This window comes from Antedon bifida, chromosome 3 (assembly GCF_963402885.1).
Source record: "Antedon bifida chromosome 3, ecAntBifi1.1, whole genome shotgun sequence".
Taxonomy (NCBI): domain Eukaryota; kingdom Metazoa; phylum Echinodermata; class Crinoidea; order Comatulida; family Antedonidae; genus Antedon; species Antedon bifida.
Window position 1 is genome coordinate 26,096,938 of NC_136228.1, and position 24,989 is coordinate 26,121,926.

At 29.8% G+C, this 24,989-nt stretch overlaps 2 protein-coding genes and 1 long non-coding RNA gene across 3 annotated transcripts in view; 2 read left to right on the plus strand and 1 right to left on the minus strand.

Moving 5' to 3' along the window:
• The window catches only part of LOC144836950 (uncharacterized), a 46,412-nt gene extending 38,654 nt beyond the window's left edge, over positions 1-7,758 (minus strand). Inside the window, exon 1 of the long non-coding RNA XR_013611418.1 lies at positions 7,699-7,758. This is a non-coding gene — a long non-coding RNA (uncharacterized LOC144836950). The remainder of the gene's footprint in view (positions 1-7,698) is intronic.
• The window catches only part of LOC144836923 (uncharacterized), a 287,299-nt gene that overhangs the window by 183,765 nt on the left and 78,545 nt on the right, over positions 1-24,989 (plus strand). The gene's annotated exons all lie outside the window — the stretch shown is intronic.
• Positions 1-24,989, plus strand: part of LOC144836856 (uncharacterized) — a 178,317-nt gene that overhangs the window by 147,644 nt on the left and 5,684 nt on the right. The window lies entirely within an intron of this gene.

Genomic DNA, 24,989 nt, shown 5'->3' on the forward strand with positions numbered 1-24,989 from the left:
AAAAGAAAATTGATCACAGATAAGCGAGTTGCGCTCTGTTTAATATGGTGGTCTATGACAAAAGGGGAAAACCCCTATTTTAAAAATTCATGTGGCCAAATGATGACGTCATACCATTTTGTACGTCTAATGTGTATATACATTTATATCTACAACTCATTGGCTTCCATAATAAGTTAAAAAAATTGGGGGTCATCTTCCATTCTGAAGAGTTCTATTGATTTTAAAAAGGCCTTATTTTTTACCATTTTTAGCACTTTTGTACAATTAATGTGCGCATTTTGTCATTTTTAATGTGCTTATATAGCACTATTTTAAGTCGAAATGAACTCAAATTTGGTGAATGTACTAAGATAGATGAGTAGAATGCAATTTGTACAAAAAAATGATATTTTTTACGCTTCCTATGTACGCACGCGCAAAAACGTGTTTTTGCGCAGTAATTTTTTGAAACACGCAAATGGCCTAATTCATGCTCTAAATTGATCAAAACTTAATGTTGAGCTTTTTAAATTTTTAAAGCGCAATTTCACGCGCATGACCTTGAAACGCGCAAGTTTTAATTTGCTAATATTTTTACCCTTGACCTGAAGTTTACGTGTAGTGAATTTCATTAATATGTGATAATGAATTATGGTGATATGATTGATAATGTGATTTCACAAAATGGCGTATAAATGACGTCACGGTTGAGTGATCACGCTGAAAAGCTTATTATGACTAAGTTACAGTATTTGAACAACATTGTGAAATTTTGGTAATCATTGACATTTAACTTTTTGAGATATTTGTTACACAAAAAGTGTACAGAAAGAATAAAAAAAAAAACTAGACATGTAACTCGTCACTTTGACGAGTTTGGTTATCCGCCGCGCAAGTGGTGCAACATTAACATTAAGGGGATAGGTTGAGGACAAAAGGAACTGTTCACGTATGACCTGAACTGAAGAATATGATATGTTGTTATTGCTGAATTTTATTATTTAGATTTATATATAGTATACACAGTATAATCTGTATCCATATCACATACAGTGTAGAATAGGTGAAATTACGGGACCCGCTATTTATTGCAATTTTCAACATGTTGACGGTTTTAAAATGAAACGCGAAGGTAGCAATTTCGGAAGAAAATTATCTCAGCAACAACATATTAACGTGTAGAAGAAATTTGAATACGTGAAATATTGATGCGCGCTCTTTTAAATGTAATGAATTATGACGCAAAAGATGAAAATACGACCTTTTTTATTTAACTGGCCATATGATGACGTCACAACATCCGATTGGCAAAATTTTTACATGATTTCGTATCTACAATTCAATAGCTTCCAGAAAACGTTTTAATTAACGTTTTTTAGGCATGATGACGTCATAAAAATTAAAATATTTTTAACTCATGCGAAAGATAGTTGATTGACCTAGACAATATCAAAATCGGAGTGGAAATGGAAAACGAATAAGTGGAGATGCGCTCTATTCAATGTGAGGAGCTATGATGAAAGATACAAAAATCCTAAATTTTATATTCGTGTGGCCATACGATGACGTCACAATGTCCGGTTAGCCATATTAATACCTGATCCGATATCTACAACTCATCATCTTCCAGAATATGTCATCCACAAAAAGTTGACCGTGTAGTTTAGAAATTACGACTGTTTAAAAAAAGGCATATTTTTAACGGATTTTTAACTTTTTCATCAAAAACGCGCGCAAATCGTCCAATTCGACGTGCTCATATGACGTAACTTTAAGTCGAAATTGTTTAAAATTTGGTAAAATTACTAGAAAAAGCTGGAAAAACATAAATCGCGCGAAAAAAATATGTTTTCAATGCTACGTGCGCACCGCACACGTACAAATTTGCGCACGCGTGGGAATTTTTTACATGCTTAAAACGACATGAAACGCGTAGAAAGTTGATTAGAAATTAATTTTGCGCATTTTGAAATTTTAAATGCGCGTGCGCGCGTAACTTTATGTAAAACACGCAATTTTTTTTCAACAGAAAGTTAGCGCATGATATAAATTAAACTTTTGGAAAGTTTCAATTTGAAATGTTATTTGGTTTTCGACCTATGTTAAATACGAGGAAATCGTTAAATCACGCGTAAGTCACGTTGCGCAATTGTAAACGTCATGAAAAGCTTCGCAGCACATCTTCATGTGCATGACGATATGTTGAGAAAGTTACAAAATGTTATGTTTGCAAGTTTTAGAGAAAAGCGTTCCACAAAAATCATACAGAAAGAAAGAAGATCAAGAAAAAGATTTCGTAGAATCACAAGAGGTTATCCTGCAACTTCGTTGCGGATAACCAATAATAAAAAAAAAAATAAAGATTTCATACAATAACAATAGGTGATCATTTTATTCTAAATGATCACCTAATAATAAAGATTTTATACAATAACAATAGGTGATCATTTTATTCTAAATGATCACCTAAATATATATATATTCCAAAATTATATATATAATAAAATTATTCCATTGACTACCAACATTTAATTTTCAATATTAACTACCATTTTAGCTGTTTTTCAGTTCCATTCCAAAATTGTTTATATCTTTACCAAGCTACCTTCTTTGTTTTCTACTCTTATTCAGTCTCCACCCACCATTCACCACCCTGTCTCTTTTGTTATATTTCTTTTATTCCTGTCCACCCAGGCAGCACTTGCCAGTTCTTATGCTATGACTTTATCCAAATTCCTTCACTTGCACTGATGAAGGGCTAGTGTTGCCCGAAAGCTCTGCTAACTTTTCTGGCTGTTTTACTTTATCGTTTTTCGCTTTTTTTTTTTTTGTATCTCCATTGAGATCCAGCCACTGATATCCACAGCATTGTCATTTTTTCAGTAATAATATTACCGTATTGTTCCTAATAAACGCCCCGCCCCTAATAAACGCCCCCCTTCATTTTTTGTTTATTTTCTAATTAACACACCTTAGTGCCCAATCTATATAAACAGAGGATTCTCACGTTTAGAATTGGTTTACAGCCCGGAAAGTCACATTTTTCAGCAACTGTAATAACGATGTACGCTGATAAACGTAGGGTAATTCGTGCGTGTAGGACATTGGACGTTTTTTTTTAATTCGCGACAACATACATCGCTTTTTTTTTAAAAACCAGGAAAACAACGGGGATCAGACAATCGCATGTTTATTCACACAACACGGAATTGATACAAGGCGTCTGGTTCATGAAGACCTTTGAGTTGTTAGAACTTTTCATCAAGTTGAGGGCGGATGTCAATAAACTACGATAAACACGCTGTTTCTGTTGTGAAGGACAAACGAAGAACGCTGCATCGTCGGCCATTTGCCACAAGAGCAGTCCAAGATTTTTATTTTTTTTTTTTTAATATAAAGGCGAAATAAAAGTAAAAATTGCAGCTAAACGCAGGCACAGTAGCATAGCAGGGGGTTTGGAGGTACCCTATGAACTTATTTGTTGCACACCCAAAAAAACATTGATTGACCGTCTGAAGCAACTTGTTTAGGGTAGGCTAGGTAGGCCTCATATAGGCCTAGGCTCTAATTATGATTTTTACATTTCACCCCTAACAAACGCCCCCCCCCCCCCCTTTTTAAGAAATGTAACGCCCCGGAGGCGTTTATTAGGAACAATACGGTATATATATATAAATCCAAAGGCAAATTACTGTAAAAATGACTGTACTGTACTGTAATATATATATAAACATCACAGGCACAGAATAAATTCTAAACCGCCCGGTGATATTCTGGAATTTAATTAATTAATTTGTAATGATAAGTCGTCCAAACCATTAGACCACTGGGGCTTTCATGCTATTGGTACTCGAGTTTGAACATATATATATATTTATTTTATTTAGGGGTGGGGGTGTTGTGGAGGGGATGGGATATTATGTAGAATAGAATAATGATACTGTAGGCGGAGGTATTCACTATCGGAGTGCCGTTTATGTTACGTGTAGGATAGGATTCTATACAATAGCCAAGTTTTTATCAAATTATTTGTTAATTGAATTTATTAGAATTTGAATTAAATTCTATGTGGAATAGGATTTTATTTATCAGTTATATACAATAAAACTATTTTAATTTAATAATTTCTTTGCATTCAAGTATTATTTGTATGTTGACAGAATCTTAATTCTAATTTTATTGTTTGTTATTGTCAATCATTGTTATTTATTATAATTGAATTTAATATTGTACGTAGTACTCTTATGAATAACATACATTAATGGGATTAGCACACATTAATACCTGAAACAAAAATTGGCATGAAGTTAGATTTTTTTTTGGAATTCTGCCAGTATATTACCACCCCTTCAATTACAATGGAACAGTCCTTGAAGTAAAACTTGATAGAAGTTGAAAACTTTGTTACAATTCTGACTAAGTCACTGGTGTAAGTTAGAAATTTGATCAAAGTTGTGCTGTTAATTCTGGGAATACAGAATTGATAGTATTTAGACAACATGAGAGAGGCATTCCAAGTTCATGGGGACATCTTGGTTATGTTGCAGCATCCTAGTATATCAAGCCAAGCTGCAAAATCAACAAAGAACAATACTAAACCAGTTAGGAATTTGTAAGTGAAATTGTTTTAATTTTACTATCTAGTTTTTATAATTTCATTAACTTGATTCAATGTATGAAAAATCTCAAAAGAATGGTTTTCTTTGAAACTGGTTTTGTAAAAAAAATGTACATTAGGTAACTTTATTATCATAATTTTAAAAAGTTATGCTTAATTATTAAAAATTCAATTTAACTATTAACTTAATTTGTTATTGAAGTGTAAATAAATTCTGTTTTATAGGTGTCATGATATTATTCCGTTCTTGCCAAAAGTCAAATGTTATTTTATAATGTTTAAAAAATAATTTTATGGATTTTTACTGATGGTTGCACATTATATGGCCAACCATTTGTTGTATACCTGGAATGTATAATTGTAAAAAATGTAAAAAAAGTCATCACATTCGTCAAATAAAGAATTACCTCCATATTATTAAATACAATATCTAAAGTTTGTAACATTGTTAAAGTTTCCATTTATTATTTTATTAATAATATTATATTTCAAATTACTTTATACTATTGTTATGTTCTTGTTATTTTTCATTAGCCTCAACAAAATAAAAGCATTTTAATCAATTCCAGAAAATAGCATTAAACAACCATTTTAATATTGTTTTCATAAATACAGGTCATTTGGATTAGGTTTTTGTAAATGCACATATGAATTAATTTGAAAACATGTTTATAATCAGGTGTAAACACCCTTCTTATTTATAGATCATTGTATTTTTAGAGATGTTTTATTGTTTCTTTTTGCTCTGCAATATCAAACAAATGAGTGTTAAGCAATTTCCTATATTATAAATCAATTAAATGTTCTATTTATATATTTTTTTCTAAAGTACATGAGAATGATTTAAGATTAAGTGTGTCAACAACAAATTGTTACAAAAATACACTATTATATCAGCTAACAAATTCTGTGGAATTTATAGTACAAAACACTTAAAATAGGTTAATGTGTAATACTAGCCAGTGTTAAATTTCTAGGAAGATCTACTTGTGTTTACACTTAGATATTTTTAGTAAAATGTGTACTCATGGTGTGATGCTATCAGCATGATACATAATTAATCTTTCTAATTTTAAAATTGTGTCTAGGGTAAACCAGTTTTAGACTTTCTTTTTATAAAAGCAACCTCCCGGTTAGAATTCTTGCCTCAAATACCAATGCTTCCATAATTGAATTGGAATCGTATGCCTGGCAAACTAGCAGCTATTCTTAGATTCAGGTTGTACAGTATTGAGATAATTCAGTAAAATCAAAGTTTGTTATTATTTGCTTTCTATAATAAGTTGGATTAGATTCTTTGTTAAATCCATTAACTTTTTCATCTGTTCTTTGAGATAATTCAGGTCAAATTTATTTTATGTTTCCTTTCTATAATCATATACATTGATTATTTGCTTTATATCAAAATCACTTCAAAATTTGCCTTCCTGCTAGATAATTATATTGTGCTATTTCTATTGTATTCAACGAAGACAAAGCTGACTACAAAAAAATGACCTTTTTAAATATTTTGCCTTGCCTGTTATTAGTTACTATGACATATATTGACTTAATATGCATAGTAATTTTAATATTGTATTTGCGTAAATTGTTTTTTCTAGACTAGTTGTTATAAGCCGTTGCTTACTTGATAATAGGCTACGGTTACCTACTAGTGGGGTTCCTTAGCTTTAAAAAAGTGTTGATACTTCAAATTGGTTTAGAAGAATGAAATTTAGTATTGAAATTTGTATCGGAAATTTGCAACTTTTAAGATTTGAGGCCATTTAAAATTTGACCTCAGATAATGTCCGATTCCTCAGAACTCCTAAACCGTACATCTTAGAAACACGAAAATAATGACGACTGAAGTAACACTTTCTATTTATTTTAGAATAATAGATCTGGACCTATTGGGCGAACCTTTAGAATGGAAAAAGGTGCACTATTATATTTACAGTGTTGACGTTTAGTCATTGGTGATCTAATATTATCACTACAGTAATTATGTAAAAAGGGAAACCATTCCTTTTCATTATTATGCTGTGTGAATCTAAATTAAAAAATAAATGTATTCCAGCCCTCTCACAAAATCCAGCCCTCTCACAAAGATTTACTTAAAAGGCAAATACAGTCGCAGAAATCTTCTGTATCAAAAGACTGTGCTCAATTTAGTCAGTGCAAAAGTGAAACAATTTTTACCAACTTATTTGTAAAAGCTTGCCATCCATATTTGACCAGAGAAGCTATTGTTAACATAATCAAAATGTTTTATACTACAGTATAAGATATTTTCCATGCAGTGCTAACTGCTTAAACCATTCTAGATATCACAATTTTAATTACAAAATCTGCACAAATTTCTACATGGTAACATTGATCTTCAGTGTTATTGTAAGGCTTATTTCTTGACTTAGGCACATAGATCCCATAGTTGCGCTCCCAAATACCTCTCAAAATGATTGACAATCAAGGAGAGAAAGCGAGATCTAAGATCTAGTCATCAGGTGTTACTGGATATTCCAAGGAGCAAACATAGTTGGAGAGATCGGACTTTAAACAAACATCATTTAAGTCACTACGCAAAACTCACATTTTCTGATATTTTTGGCAGCGCCATGAGCAATTTTCCCAGTATAATTTTAAATTAAGATACAAGCATTTAATAAAAAATGAATGATTTCCATCTATTTTTTTAACATTATTGCTGTAGTGGTGATGTTAACACTAATACTAATAGTTAATACTTAAATGTCAACACGGTAAAATGTCATATACTGTATGTTCAGATCTGTTATTTTTAAATAAATCTTATAGTATTGAGTTAAATGCATATGTTTCTATTAAACATGAATAGAAAGTAGTAAATTTGCATTATTTGCCATTATTCTCGTGTTACTAGGATGTATGGTTTACAAGGAATTGGACATTATTAGGAGGTCAAAGGTCAAATTTTAAATGGCCTCTTAAATCTCTTAAAGTTGCGAATTTTCGATACGAGTTGCCATACCAAATGTTATAATTCTAACCCAATTTGAAGTATTTTGGGTCTAAGGAGCCCCACACAGAAACTTAAACAATCAATATAGTTACGGTATTAGATAAAATAATGATACTACTGTACTGAAAAGCATGCTATAAGGCCACGTAAAAAAGGCAGCTCATCTGAATGAGTTCGATTCCCCTTGCCAGTGAACTGGAAAGACAGATTAACTGGGAAAGTCCCGGTTACAAAAGCTATTTGTATAGAAAGTCATATTCAGATTTTGTGTTTAAATTACACATTAAGCATTTGAATAAAGTAAGTCAATCAAACATAACATTCACCTCATTCTGTCCCTTTCCGATCATTGGATCCAATGAATTAACTTTATTTTAAAAAAACCAAAAACTCTCCATTTTTTTAGAAAAGATGATTAATATTATTGATTACGATTTATACTTTTTACTGGCCTAAATATAAGATGTTACAAATGGTTGGTTGATTGAAATGATTTTGTGACAATGAATGCTGAATGTACTGAATTGTTGCCAGTTTGTTGTCATTACTTTCAAAGATACTATTAAACTGATCAGAAGTGTTTTATCTGTTATGCAAGATACAAAAAAAGCTTAAAGAGATATAGAACACACATATACTTTAAAGGATTTTCCAGATGGATTTATACGGTCTACATCTCAAGCAGTGACATACTTACATGTCATTGATTATTTATTGAAGTTGAATTATAGAAATAATTCTAACACATTCAAAGACATACAGAATATATATTGACCAGATACCAATAATGTAATTACTTTTTGTAGTATATTGACCTACAGTATTAATTATGTATGAAAACAACGAAAATCCTTCTTTATTTTACAATAATTCGATCTTTCAGAATTATTGTAAAATTTCCCTACATAAGATTTCTCCCAAAAATATATTTTTATGTGATCAATTAGAATAAAATGATTACTTATTGTTATTGTATGAAATCTTTATTATTATTAATATTTTTTGTGTCTTTCTGTTCAATTTTTGTGTAACAAATATCTCGAAAGGTTAAATGTTAATTATCACCTAAATTTCAATATCTTTAAAATAATTCAGTGTGATCACTCCTCCGTGACGTCATTTATACGCCATTTTGTGAAATCCCATTATCAGTCATATCTCTATAACTCGTCATCACATATCAATCAACTTCACTATACATAAATTTCAGGTCAAGGGTAAAAATATTAACCAAAAAAATGCATGCGCACGTACGGTCATGTGCGTGAAATCGCGCGTTAAAAACTTTAAAAGCTCAAAATTATGTTTTGATAAATTTAGAGCATAAACATTTTTTTTAAATTACTGCGCAAAAACATTTTTTTCCGTGCAAGATACTTAGTAAGTGTAAAAAATACAAGTTTATATAAATACATCCTATATTCACCAAATTTGAGTCCATTCCGACTTAAAATAACGCACGTTAAAAATGACAAAATGCTCACATTAATTGCACAAAAGTTCTGGAAATGGTTTTAAAAAAGCCATTTTTAATGCACGATGACCCCCAATTGTTTTAACTTATTTTGGAAGATATGAATTCATGTACACATTTGACGTACAAAATGTTGTTACATCATCAAATGGCCACTTGAATTTAATAATTATGATTTTTCTCTTTCTTCATAGATTATTACATTTAACAGAGCGCATCTTGTTTATTTGGACCCGATTTTTCCTCAATTTTAATAATGTGCTTGCTCAATTACCTTTCTCATGAGTTGCCACCACTTTCATTTTGATGACATCATCACGCCTAAAAACTTGTGTAATTTCACCTACACTGTATATTTGAATATCTTATGGCTCTTTTAATTAAAGAGAAGAATTAAAGGTGACCTTGATGTTTATAATTTATTATGAAAGCTGATGAAATGTAGATATGAATTCATTTAAAAATTAAGCCTATCGGATGTTGTGACATTATCATATGGCTACTTGAAATTAAAATGTAGTAGTTTTTATCTCTTTCGTCAAAAAATTTCAAAGAGCGCTCACTGCACTTCTACGTGCCAAATTTTCTTCCCAATCTCATAATTTTATTTCTCAATTCATTATTTTCCGCAATTGTCATCCTCAACTTTATTTTTGTAACGTCATCATACCCAAAAATTAGAATATGATGTGGGTCCCATAATTTAACCTATGCTACACTGTACACTGTACAGTATATCAGTACATATTCTATCATGACACATAATAATAGGTACAACTCAGCACTATGAGCGTATATGCATCAGGTCATAGGATGGCATACATCAACTTTTTGCAATCATAATAACATATGTTTTTTTAAATTAAATGTCAGTAAAATTATTTAAAAAATTATAGTTTATTTTGAATGCTGTGTGTAATTACGCTGATTTAACTACAAACTTGGGAATGTGAGTTTGGTATAATGGTTATGTATTCAGCCTTTCACAGTTGAGATCCCTGGTTCAATTATTATTATTATTTTTTTATTATTTTTTTAATAGTTTTTTTGTGGATTGTGACCTTTACCTTTTAAATTAATTTTAAAGAAAATAAATATACATTTTTGTTGTGCCTATATATTTAGTATACAAATTTGGTTTTTTTTGGCCTATTTAATATATGTGCGTTGTGTTCTTATCAGCTGATCTTGATCATCTCCAGTGGTGCTTAATTAACCATGCAGGGCCATATCATTTTAACTTTTTGAGTAATCCTGCTAACAAACAAACAGAAAGACAGACAAACATATGCAATCGACTACATAACCTCCTTGGCGGAGGTAATCACCAAAAAAGCAAAAAATTTCTAACAAATATCTCAGTCATTATGATTGGTTAGCCTACTTTTTTGACTTAATTTCAATTAATATTTTTTTTAAATTGTTATCATTCTTATTCATTTAGGTAGGTAACTGTATGTAGATAAATAGAAATTCTTTGTGAAATTGCCAATGTGCTAATTTCTAGTCAGATAAAAATATGTTCTCTGATGATAACTTTAACAGTGTGCCTAATAGCTGTTTGACGTAAACACTTGACAATTAAATCACATTCCTATTGGCTTGACTACTCTGAAATAAGCAGACAACAACCAAATGTATTCTTCTGATAAAAACCCAATACAAAACATAGCATTCATGCATTAATTGTTACAATATTATCTTCTCTTTCCCTGTCAGGTTTTATATGCACCTGTTATTGTTGGTTTAGTAAGAAATATCCTAAGTAGACATTTATAGGTTATGTCCTTAGCTGATACTTGATTTGAAAATGCTACTACTGTCAGTGTCATTAAATTTTAATATATTGTTGATACAGCAAGTTTCAATAATATGATTAATTAAAGCATACATACCATACCCACCCCGGGTAATTGGTACTCACAAAAAAACATAATTTCTGTTGGATTTTAAACTGCAACACAATTACGGTTTCAATTCAGTGTTGATTATAATATTAAATTAAATAATATTAATACTGGTGTGGAGAGGTGTGTCAGGAATGACACACATGGTGGTTTTGTTACCATAGTGCTGGCTATAATGTTTAGACACTTAAAAATAGTCAATGTCATTTACAAGAAACAACAATCAGTTCTACAGGATTCATTTGATTTTATGATTAAACTCAAGATGACTTTTGCTGTTTATGATGTCATCTTTTAAGGGAGTTTCCCTTCTTTAAATTAAGCCAAGTATTGCATTTGGTTTATTGTAAAGTGTACTATCAGGTTGCTTCAGTTTGTCAAATTACTTCCTGTTTTACTTAATTAAAACAAATTCAAATGATGTGACCAAATGTGTTTGAATTCCACCTTTGTTAGAAATTGTGTGACCTTAATTTCTTCAAGCATTATAATGATAAACCTTTTTCAACCTTTGCTTCTAGTTTCACTAAATACTTTTAAATAATATAATATTTTTTAAATATATATATATGGGTATCTCACAACTTTTAATTTTGTTTCACAATATTAAAAAATCATTTTTATACCTGCCACTAAACATTTGTTTTCATTCACATACCAATATTATTACACAATTAAAAAGAATCCATCCATCCAGGGGGGGATGGTCGGTTTGTGGTGTTGGGGGAAACGTTATTCAATGTTATCGTTAACAATAATCTACGTAAACATTGACATTTTAACGATTTACAGGAAAGTACCTTTTAAACTAACAACGATGACACAAAACAGCGATTTACAGGAATCTGCGGTAATCGACGAAACAAGTCGCGGTTGTTGACTGTCGTCATTGCACCGTGGTGCGGTCAAAGCTAGGCCTAACCAAAGACTATATAATGATGTTAGAAAGGAAGCGTGGTATTAGGTAGGGCTAAGTCTTCAGCCTAGTCCAAAATTCTATTAGGACCAGACTAGGCCTACTAAAAACGAAGAACCATCAGTATAGATATAGTAGAGTAGGCCTAGGCTACATCTCATACACTTCTGTGAGCCTACTAGACAGGGGAGTCCTATCTAGTAGCTTAGGCTGTATGCCTACATCATGAAAAGTTGATGTTGATTTTGGCCTAGAATTGGTGGGAGACATCTCTCAAATATTTTTTTGTTTCAATTGGTATCTTATTATGAGATCCGATAAAAGAATTTAATTTGTCATTTAATATGTTACAATGTCAAGGAAGGAGACAGGAGTTTCAACTCCAACATTCAACGATAGAAATCAAATGTTCGTGCTATCATTAACATTTCAACTTGATTGTTTTCAAACTACTGTTGTTGAACTTTTAACGATCAACGACGATAGCATCGAATAACGTCGACTGAAAAACAGGCTTTACCTAAAATGCAGTTTGTGACCTTAACTTAGATCAAAAAATGTTGGGAATGTGTCTTTAATTCATTAATACCTGCAAGAAATTTCTATTTAAAACAAAAGGAAATATCTTAATTCATTAATTTGTTTATTTAATGTATTGTAATATGGATACTTATAAATGTATATAATATGTGTGTTTCATTTTATGAAGTTTAGGTTGACTTATCATTTTTGAGAAAAGCAATGTTTTGTAGACAATCAGCTGTGTTCAGTATATATTTAGAAGGATGGACAGAAAGATAAAAAACTAACAAATAAATAGCTCACATATGAAAGTATAAAAATAATACTACATGTATGACCTAAATTTTTTAACTTATTTTTTAAAACTTACTGCATTTGTGTAGTATTGTTTTTGTTTCAATTGTGATATTTTGGCATACTGGTTGTACTTTTTTCATTTCAGTGCCTTTTTCAATTTTCTGAGATGAGAAACCAGTTTTAGTTTGAGTAGTAAATAGGCTGCACTGCTATAAGTCACCAGGATAATAAATATATTGATAATAAAACAATGATATTTATAAAAATAATGATTCCTTTCACACAGAACAGGCTTCCAGTGCATTAATATTAACTAGATTAATGGTACTCATCAATCGGTGGTGATCAAGGAACTTCTCTGATGCAACGTTAAATTTGTTTATGTGTATTAAAAGTACCAATGTCTACAAATTCCCACCACAATTTCAATCCTGTTACTTAATGTTTGTACTCTTTTAGTTATGTTATTGACTTGAAAGTGTTTGTTACAATTTACAGTCTGATCTTCTGATTGTTTCATCACTCATATAAATACCTATTGACAGATACTTCTATAACATAAACCTCAGAATGAATTATTTTGTGTCACTAATTTTGTGTCTACATTTTGTAGAATTAATTGAAAGAAAGTTAAAATGTGTTGTTTAATTCGTCACTCGTCACACGAACCGGCGAATCCACAAAATGTCCATTTCGAGAAAATCGCGATTGTAGAAAAGGCTCTTTTTGCACGGTCATTTCTCGCAAGAAAAAAAGCGAATGTCCATTATTTTTGTGGTAATTAAGTAAAAAAATATCAAATGAATAATCCATAAAAAAAAATATACTCATTAATTAAAGAGTAATCACTTAGTTAATACATTCGTCACTTTGTGATACCACGTATCGCAATGACTATGAAATATGCGGTATTCACCGTGATTGCGTGGCAGTCCCACGTAAACAACTTAGATAGGGCCCTAACGATAATAATATAAAGTAAACAAATTATTCTGTAATTGCAAAAGAACAATCACAAAACAGTTGCACAATATAATTTATAGTAGCCTAACTGATGCACAAACATCATTTTAGCTATTGTAAATAATGCAAAAACGTAAACATGGTTCATTTAATTAAATTTAATTATTAATTTATACATTATTTGATCTCTACATAAGGCAAGGCAATGTTAGATAGTTAGAATAAACGTTTTAAATTCAATATTCACTTAGTAGGCCCTACAGGAACAGTTAAAAAATAATTTAGACAATCAATTGTACAATACGGCTTTTTCAGCATATTAGGCCTACAATCATTTAGCCATTCATGGCCAATATAGTATTTATTAATAACATTAAATGTGTTATCTGCCTTTTCTAATATCCGTATTATAAAAGGCTAATTTAAATTATTTACTAATTTAATGTGATACCGTAGCAATGTGGTCTTATTGTAGGGCATAGCACAGGATAATGTGCAGACTACCCTATATAGTATACGATAGTATTTAGTATAGCCATGCCCCCAAAGATATTTGGTGACGCACTGATTATAATAATTATACTGTAACTATCTAATTTAAAAAGCTAAAACAAAAAATATAAATATTTAATAAAAATGTTTAATAAAAATGTGTATACAGAAATGAAAGTTATTATCCTTAGTAGCTATTATCCATTAACAATAGAGGTGAAATTTGATGTTTCTTTTTAATAATCAGGTTATTTATTCTCTAAAAAATTAAATATTTCAAAATACTTATGACTATAACATTGATGTAGGCCTAATCGTTACCGTACCGTTTCGTGTATGTCAGTGCCATAATTTAATTTAATGTTTTTGCTAGTGCTCGAGTGAACGTACGAAAGAACAAACATCGAAACGTTGCATTGAATTTATATAATTAGTTTAGTAAATAATTTATCAATAACCACAAAAATCAATTTTTACTGGGTAAAATCAGTTTTTACTGGGTAAAATACTGTTCAATATTCTATAGTCTATGCTGAAAATTTGCCATAAAATAATGGAATGTTCCAGATATGCAATAAACCAATCAGATCACAAGCAATTAGTGACGAATTGCATATTCGCCGTTTATTGAGGTGCGCAAACAGTGTGCGCGATGCGCGTTTTACTCACACAAAGTGACGAATCGATATTCGACGATTCGTGGGACGAATGATTATATCACAATATATTCGCCAAATTATAATTAAAATAATTAATTAATGAAATAAGATACGCAGTTGATATTTGCATCAATTGTTCTTTAGAATAAATACTTTCGAAATATACAAAAACAGATTTTGCGGCAAAATGACGATTCGCCGGTTCGTGTGACGAGTGACGAATTGTAGTTATTCAGTAGATTTGATTAAGAGCTTGAGTTAACGTTCTTGCCTAACAATTCAGTAATTGTAGTTTTGTCTATGTTCCTGAAAACAAAAAATGTATTTAATAATATTTATTTTCCTATTCCAATTTAAAAAAAAAAAAAAAAAATATGTCTCTAGTGAGTGTTAGAATTGTATTTATTTAATCTTCATTAAGTATTTAAACCAGTAACCTGCCATCATCTCAGGGGCGGTTGCAAAACTATTTTAAGGGGGCTGCCCTAGAGTCCAGAGCCGTAAATAGCAAATAGACCCATATGATGGATTTTTTTTTGTTTTATATAACATCTAAATAGATTCCTGTTATTTTAATCAAATAAAAGGTAGGCCTAGCCAAGACCTAAATTTGATTCACATTGATTAAAACAGTAATATTTGGTTTTTAATAATTATATTAAATATTATTATTTATATGGATTTTATAAACGCACCTACTGTAGTGTTAATTATGTCAACAAACGACCAAAAAATCCTAGGCCTAGCAAGGCTGAAACGCCTAGGCCTAGCATAATACTAACAGGCCTAGGCCCACTAACTCATATATAGGCTAATTATGATTCCACGTCTCGTAGGGATGTCCCCATTAATCAAAATCCTAAAAATGATCTAAAGCTAATTTAAATGCCTTTTTGAATGAAATTAGTACATATATATCTCCAAATCATACACAAAAATCTGCTGCTGCATATTTCGGTGGTGTTTACAAACAAAACAGAGGCAAGACAACATGTGGCGCTGTTGTATTTCACAGTAATTTGTACAGTAGATTTTTTTTTTCGTACACAAAAATGTTTAAAAAGTACAATTAAACGATCGTTTAATACTACATACTATTGCACGCCATGTGACCCACAATCGTCCAATCAAATGACAGGAATTTATTTAGGCATTATGTAATAAATAATAATAATAATAATAATAATAATAATAATAATAATAATAATAATAATAATAAAATTTTTATTTTAAAACAGAGGCTCGTTCACAACAAATTGTGTTCTTCCACGAGACAAAAGAAATAAGAATAGTAAAAACAACTATCACAACTGTCAAAATAATGAACATTGAAAGGGGATTATTAGATTTAAAGTTAGTAGTATAAATGAACACAGAAATTACTTTGTTGAAATGATTATATACAGTACATTGTAAACTGACTGCTGTAGTTTTTTGAGCGACGACCTGCTGCTTGGAGAATAATTAATACAACCTTTGTCTTGTCAAGCAACTAATGCCTATCAGTGCATTTGAAGACTTTCAAACACAGCAAACGTTTCTACACTCTTATTTGTTGAGGAGTGAAAAAATATATGCATTTCAAACTACAAGACAATTATTTAATTTAGTATTAAAGAAGAAAATTTGCGACCAAACGTTAGAGTAATATTGTTGTGTGAGCACTTGACGTGCGGTGGACTGGCCTGACTTAGTTTAATTAAGGCATCATGCTATATGCTTCAGTGGGTAAACATAGGCTGTGTATCTTTGCGTTCTCTCTGATCAGATATTAGTAAGAGTGGATGTGGTTAGACTGCTTCACATTTTAAGCATTGCAATATGTTTGGTTTTCAACGCTTTGAGCCTCCAGTTCGTGCTCCAGCTCGAAGTTCCACGTAAGCTTTCAGTAATTTTACTTATTATTCCATATAAACAAATTTCACCTGTAATATATGAGGAACTTTTATTCATTTGTCAATTATTGTTAGGAGGAATAGAGGAGGATTTGTAACAAAAAACTGTATTGATAAGTTAATGGAATTGTATTGATATGTTGATGGTAATGTTGTTTACAATGCAGTACTGTATAGCAGTATGGTCATATACAGTAGTGTTTAATATCACTCATGATGAAGGTATTAATTTGTTTGAAAACATTAAAATTAATATTTTTAGTCATTTGATAATACATATTTTATTGTTAAATATAAATGATATATTATTATAATATTATAATTAGAAGTATTGAATAATTGAAAAATTGAATATTGAGAAAAGTAAATTAATTTACACAATAAATAATAAAAGAATATTATTCAAAGAATTGCTTAGGTGAGGTATATAAAACCATTGACATTAATTATCAACTTGGAAATATGTCACTTTAAGTGTTTTCACACAAGAATGACTACTTTATCATGCACCCTGTAGCTAATGGAGTGTATAAAATCTTTGAATGTGTCCTTAAAGACAATTAAGTTTCGATCTGTCGATCAATACCGAAATTAAATTACCTACTATAAGTTAATTATCAGATTACTCAGAAAATCCCAAAATGGATTTATATATTACATTATTATTTGAATGTAAATTAAGCCATATATATTTGATCACATACTAAGCCATTATCTTATAAATATTTGATCATATCATACTAAGCAAGTATCATATATAGATACTCATCATACTACGTATAGATATTTGATCACATTATAAGCCAGTTATAGATATCATACAGATCACATCACTACACTAGTATCATATAGATATACAGTATATCAACTATTATTTGATTACATAGGTCATGATCACATCATAATTAAGCAAGTATACAGGCCCATAATCAGGGCAACATATTTACAGCAAACCCCCACTACCCCTTACTTCTATCAAAACAGAATCTGTCTCTGACATAGTTAAGGTTCATATAATTCCGTATGCCGTACAGTATTGCTTTCACTTTAGTAATCGTTATTTGGTTGACAGTCCGACGCACCCGGTGCATAGTCGCTAGGCGATATACCTTGTTTGCGCATTGACGAACTACTGTAATATTTGCACATGTTTATCAAGTGAGAAACAGAAACATTGCTTAGATTAAACATGAAAACAACGTCGATAATAACTGATTAACAAAACAGTTAACAATATAAGTTCAATTTAATTGATCATTGGCATTTATTACTATATCACACTGGCCTCGGTGGGGGGGGGGGGGGGGGGGGGGGGACTTTATCTGTAGGTGTCCAAAATGAATGCACAAAATGTTTGGTTGGTAATGGCAGCTGTGGCTCAAATACTCAGTGTCTGAATCCCCTCCCTTGTTAGATCCTGATATAGATATTGTGATCACATTAAGCAAGTATTTTATAGATATATCACATCTGCCAATTACTGAAATATTGTCTATTTAAATACTTTCCTACCATTTTATTAAATTAAATATTCTTTTATTTCAAGGCTATAAATAAATAATATCAATAATACATTAAAATTGTTCATTCATGATACTGTCATTAAGATACAGTAGTAGCATCAGAAATACCTTTGAACACAATCAGTTTTTAGGTTTTTGTTTTCAATCTGATTTTTAGAAAATATATTATTGTTATATAATGCGTTGCTTATGTTACTAAAAGGGTGAATATGACACTATGATAATTTGTAAAATGAATATTAAAGATGTATTGTCCCCCAAAAACATGAAAAATGAAGATTAATAAATCAGACTTTAAATATGCCATTTTGCAGTTTTAATAAAGTAATCACTTCTGTTAATAAAAAAATTATTTCACTTATAAAAAGACAAAAGAAACGATTAATTTTAACCAAAACAAGTCAGAAAAGTATTTTTTTGCTTTAAATTACATTTTTTCAGGTAAAATCTTTTTTGGTCAAAGTGAATAACTATTAGGTGACATTACAATGGCATACTCAACATATCTTTAATATTTTCAGACATCAACTTGATTGCTGCTTGTATTGGTTTTAGCGCTGTCTATTAAATAATAGATAATACATACAACCTATAACCCTGTATTTTTAGGTGATTTTATAAAGAAAAAAAACTACTGAAAAGAAAAAAAAAAGATAACATCTATCTGTACATAAAATATTTGAGTGAAATCAGGTAATAGAAATGTTTATTTTGTTGTTGTATTCTATGTTATTGTAATTGATATCGTGCTGGTCAAATAAAGAAACAAATTAAGATTTGTGAACATTTTTGTAGACAATATAATATCATAACAAATGTGTTTTAAAGTTAACAGTTAATTTAAAATTGCTACAGTGATCAATATTTTTTTAATCAATACACTTCTGCAGATAATTTTCCTTTACAATGAAAAATGTTCTTTAATGTATTGTTAAAAATGTGCAATTCAAATATTCCCATTAGTTGTTTTTATATGGAATTTATTTTCAACAATATTTCAGCCGAAGCTGATTAGGGTGGCCTCACAAAAATACAACATGACAAGACAAACATGTAACAATAACAATTAAATTAAAATTAATAGAATTTATAAAGATAAACAAAATAAAACAAATTAGAATAAAAAATTAAATAAAATTGCCTATCTCAGAAGAAAAGATAGGAAAAAGGAAGCAACTAAACAAGAAGATGGTTCTTGAGTAAAAATTTGAAGGAAGAGTTAGGATAATTAAAAAAAGTTGGAGCATTGAAGCTAAAAGACTGTTTGAAAAGTAAGGTGTGGGGATAAAGAGATCACCGTTAGTTATTTACCGTCATTAGATTTGATCTAATTACACCTTGTTGGTAATAATTGTATTGTTTAGATAGCTAGCATTGTTTTTGATATGTAAAAAAGTTGTGTATTACCTCTGTTAGTTTAAAATCTGATGGAAAGTTTTCTGGACATGTTCACCTTGTCTTATGGAATACTTCATAGTGTTAATGATTCAAATCTATTATGCTACCTGTTAAATTGTTAATAAAGTTCAGAGATATTCTATTTCCTTCTTAGAAACCACCATAGTCATCATAATTCAGATTAGCCTTGCAGATATTTATCAAATATCAGTTGAATCTCATGCAGTACTGTCAGTTTTTGCTTTTCAAATGAACTATACTTGATAGTATACTATAATTAAGGCTTTCTATTTCATACTCTCTTGGCAATATAAAATTGAATTGTGAATAGATATAAAAAATCAATATATAAAATTGATTAAAATATAAAAACTATTATATACAGTAAACAAATTATATTGTGATAACAAAACAGCTTAAAAACAACTTTAAAACAATTTTCAAATTTCATTAATGTGGTGGTTGCCATTTCGAAAGTTTCACTTGTTTCTAGTCGGTTACCAAATTGTTTTTCATCTAATTGGGTAGTAATTGTGGGTTTATCCATAAAATCTGTGCAAAAATATGGGTGATTGAAATTGTTCTTATCTGGTTTAAGTGTATTACAACATGCATTGCATACAGATCCACTGGGTGTCTAGAAAACTCAGATCTAGAAAACTCAGATCTCAGATATATCTGAGTTTTCTAGATCTAGACTTATTTGATGATCTGGGTTTTCTAGTTCATTCTGGAAAACTCAGATATCTGACTTTTCTAGATCTAGAAAACTCAGATATATCTGAGATCTGACTTTTCTAGATCTGAGTTTTCTAGACACCCAGTGGATCTGTTTAAATACATCTTAGACTCATTTTCAATCCATAAATTTACCATTAAAATACAATACTTTCATTAGCCAATTAATATAACATCTGCCATATTCTGTATCAATTTTCCTCCAAATACAAAATAGTAGTTATATAAAAAAAATGTAATGGAAACTTACGTGCACATTAAACTTTCGCAAAATTCGCAAGTGATTGCAATTCCAGGCGCGCATTTAAGCGGAGGATAAAATTTAACAGCCATGTCTTTTTAAAATAAAATAATGACTATTATTATTTTTCTGCAAACCGATGGATCGTTTTTATCATTTATGAAATATTTAGGCTATAATCTATAATGCTGGATCCTCCTTTGAATTCTTGAAAGTTTCATGCCGCGAATCATTTTCAGAAAGTACTGTATTGGGTACACAAAATACAATGTACAGTACTACAAGCACTTTCTAGTAAACATGATAAAGTGAATTTCTCCCACTAGCATTATAAAATCTACACCAAGTCACATTTATATTCTTTTTTAAGCAAAAGGCACTGCTCAAACTGTCATTTATATATTTATACATTAGTATAATAGGTCTGTTGAGAAATTCATAACATAAAATTGATGTCCCAGATTATTGTTGATAAGGCAAAAATTAACCTGATAACCACTTTCTTATTCACCAAAAAACTTGCATGTTGGGTCAAAAGTATTAAACCAAGATACTTAATGTCAGTATATTAATAGAGATTGTTTCATATTCCCAGATGATTTAGTGCCATGCAAGTTGTAAACACATTAGACACATTAAATATTGATTCAGAATATTAAATTGGATAAATTGTTTGACAATGACACATTTATGAATTTTAATTTTAAACATTTTATTCCCATTTGTGATTTACCATTATTTCTACCTGCAAATTTTATAAAATTTATTACATACACTTTAACATTAAGTGAATAAATAATTACTGTGTATGATAAAATCAGTATGAAATTTAGGAGAGTAATAGATTCATATTAAACTGACATCAGATTATTCTAATTTTACTGTATATTGATAGATTTTATAATATAGTTATTTCTTGGATCTGTCAATTTCAGTAAAATGTAATTTATGATTTCATCTTTATTTTGTGATAATGTGAATCATTAAACAAGCTATTTATTTGATGAATCATCTTCACACATCATGTCTCGCCTACAAGTGTTTGCATAGAAGTCAAATTGATATTGTATATTTATAATTGCAGTTAAGTTTCTACCAGCCTGTGGTATGGAGACTTAAAATAAATTTGTAAAAATGAATACATTTCTATACAATAAGTATTTAAAGATGTATTGTCCCCCTGAAAAAATTTTTTTTGTTGAATATGCCATTTTAATGTCACATAATAATTATCCACTTTGACCAAAAATTGGATCGAAAAAAAATGTATTTACCTGAAAAAACTGTCATTTAAAGCAAAAAATTGTCAAATTGGCTGCCAGACAATGGTTTTTGGTGAAATTTAACCATTTATTTTGTCATTTTATAAGTGAAAACATTATTTTTTTCCATTTTTTTTTCTACGGAAGTGATTAACTTTATTAAAACTACTTGTTTTTCATGTTTTTGAGGGACAATACATCTTTAAAATATTTATAAAATAAAAACATTTTAGTAGTATGGTTCCAGATAGGACCAACTTGCGGTTAATGACCACCAGAGTATGTCATGTTACTAATGTGCATACAGGGATATTAGGACGTGTTTTCTCGCTACCCACCTCGACAAAGTTTTCTTTTTTTTACTATTGATATGTGTTGGACGAACACACTTCCTTTTTTGGTCTTAGTGTGTGATATACTTTAACCTACAGGCAACATCAACTGCACCATCAAGCCTTATTGTATGGAAAAACCATAGGATCTATTACATATTGTACTTATTTTGTATCAAGTTGTAAATTGTTTTATCTAATAAATTATGCCTACATGTACTGTAAAAGTTCGCACTGCACATTGGCTTGCAGGCCAAGTTGTAACATTGTATCATTGGTTGAAGATGCTAGTTATAGGTATACATACAAACAAATCATCAGGGAAGAGTTAGACCACCAATATTAAATTCATGTTCCAAACGCAATTCACAATTTTTTTCAAGAAATACATTTTCAAAATATTTTTTTTATTTTGCAATCTGTAAATTATGAAGGGTGCCCTCTATAGAGCATGAATAATTTCAATTATGACATTTTAATATTGTAGATGAACTTTTTAGCCATTACCCTTTTACAGTTTACTACTCGCTAGTTTAACCTACGATATTTTTTGTATAATGAAAGCATTTAAAAAATAAAATAAAATAATGCTAATCAAAGGTAAATTAATTACATGTGTTCATGACACAATATATACTGTATTATTACATATTTACATAGGCTATGTAATATACTGTATTATTACATATTTACATAGGCTATGTAATATACTGTATTATTACATATTTACATAGGCCATGTAATATACTGTATTATTACATATTTACATAGGCTATGTAATATACTGTATTATTACATATTTACATAGGCTATGTAATATACTGTATTATTACATATTTACATAGGCTATGTAATATACTGTATTATTACATATTTACATAGGCTATACATTATTATAAAACTAAATTGGTATTAATGTTCTGTTGTTGAATGTGGTTGCAATGCACTTTGTTCAAGGAATCTAATTACAGTAACCAACTACATAAATTAAATTTGAATATTATATTGATTGAAAGTTAATGACTACAGTATGGTTGGTTATTCAAATTCAAATACATTTCTATTCATGTATTATACTCATTTGTGACTGTCTACCTAGATATATTTTAACACATTATTACTTGGCAAAATAAAATGTTGCTAACTTGTACAGTACTTGTTTTGTTAGTACAATAGCACGTTTTTTAGATTTAATTTAAGGTTACAACTACATTTAATGTAAAAATATAATAAGTATATAATAATATTATAAGGTCCTGTTGCGATAACTTTTTTCGCCTTCATATGGTTAAAAAAGTGAAAAATAAGGTGATTCTAATAAAATTGAAATCCCAACATGCATTTCGCACGGATTGATATTTTTGTTTTTCTTCTGCAATTCACCCACTTTTCAATCGATCGTGAGGCCAAAACAAATGAAAGACTGAAAATACTGAGTTTCCCACAATTTATATTAATGAATTCTGGCAAAAACAGAAAGACAATTAATTAATGCAGCAACTAGACGTCAGGCTAGGCTTATAGCTAGGGTACAGTGTTGGTACGTTATTGCTGTTTACAAACTAGGCCTACAAAACTAAGCCTACCTAGCCTAAAACGGTCCACGCAAGCTACTTATGTAGTGCATTGTTTCTCTCTTTTTATGATAATTTACCATAAAACGTACATTTAACCCTTTCACTGTGTATACCTGGTACTACCGGGTATAAACAGACGTCATTGAAATACGTATACACGGTAATACCGGGTATGGGCAAAACAATGATTTAATTGCATTTGCCTATAATATATAGCACTCTCTGTATTTTTTCGATAAACTTGAATATTTTTGCAAGTCATTAAAAATGTTTTCCAGCAAAAAAAACGGCCCTCTATAGTTGTATTATTGTCTTGAAAATAATGCGCCCTCTATAGTTATATTATATATAGTATATACAATTGTATTCCTATCTTGGAAAGTTGTTTTGAGTAGCGTAATGGCGGCCATTTTGAAAGTAAAAAAAATTTACCAGCCCCAATAGGGCAACACCCAAAAAAAAAAATTCTGAAACAATAGTTAGTTTTTATGGGTCATTCTTCAGTAAGTGTATAATTTCAGGTTTATAAAAAATCGATTTTAAAATTTGCATTTTTTTAATTTTAAAAGTTTATTCAGATAAATGAACATGTATTACATGGCAAGCGTATGTTTGGCGCAATCTTTATTATATATTTTGTATTTTATTCGTATTTATAAATACATGGTTCTATGTTACTGTCATTTCCGTCACATTTATGGAATATACAAAGATAGAAAAAATAACGGTTTAGGAATTATAAAATTATTTCCATTATTAATTCTTTGATACTATATATTATTTTTGTCTCTATTAATCAAAAAATGATTGTTTTAACATTTATTAGTATGATGTTATACCTTCAAAACCATTTACTATTCCAAAAAATAATAATTTTCAGAAAATAGTATGACTGTCACTGATGTTTTACAAAATTCTGTTGAACTAATATTACTATCCATTGACATAGTAGAAGAATATTGTTTATATTTCAATATACCACATAATTGCGTTCATTACTTAAATATTTTAGGATTTAAAAGGATAAAATATCCATGTGACGGAGATGAAACCGTGACTGATATGACGAACCTAAAAAATCATGTGACGGAGATGACTTTAAGATATGATTTGATTATGTTTATTGACCAGAGTCACATAGATATACAATGTAATAACATAATAAAGATATACAAAACAAAATGTACAACAAAAAAAGGCCCTGGCAATAACA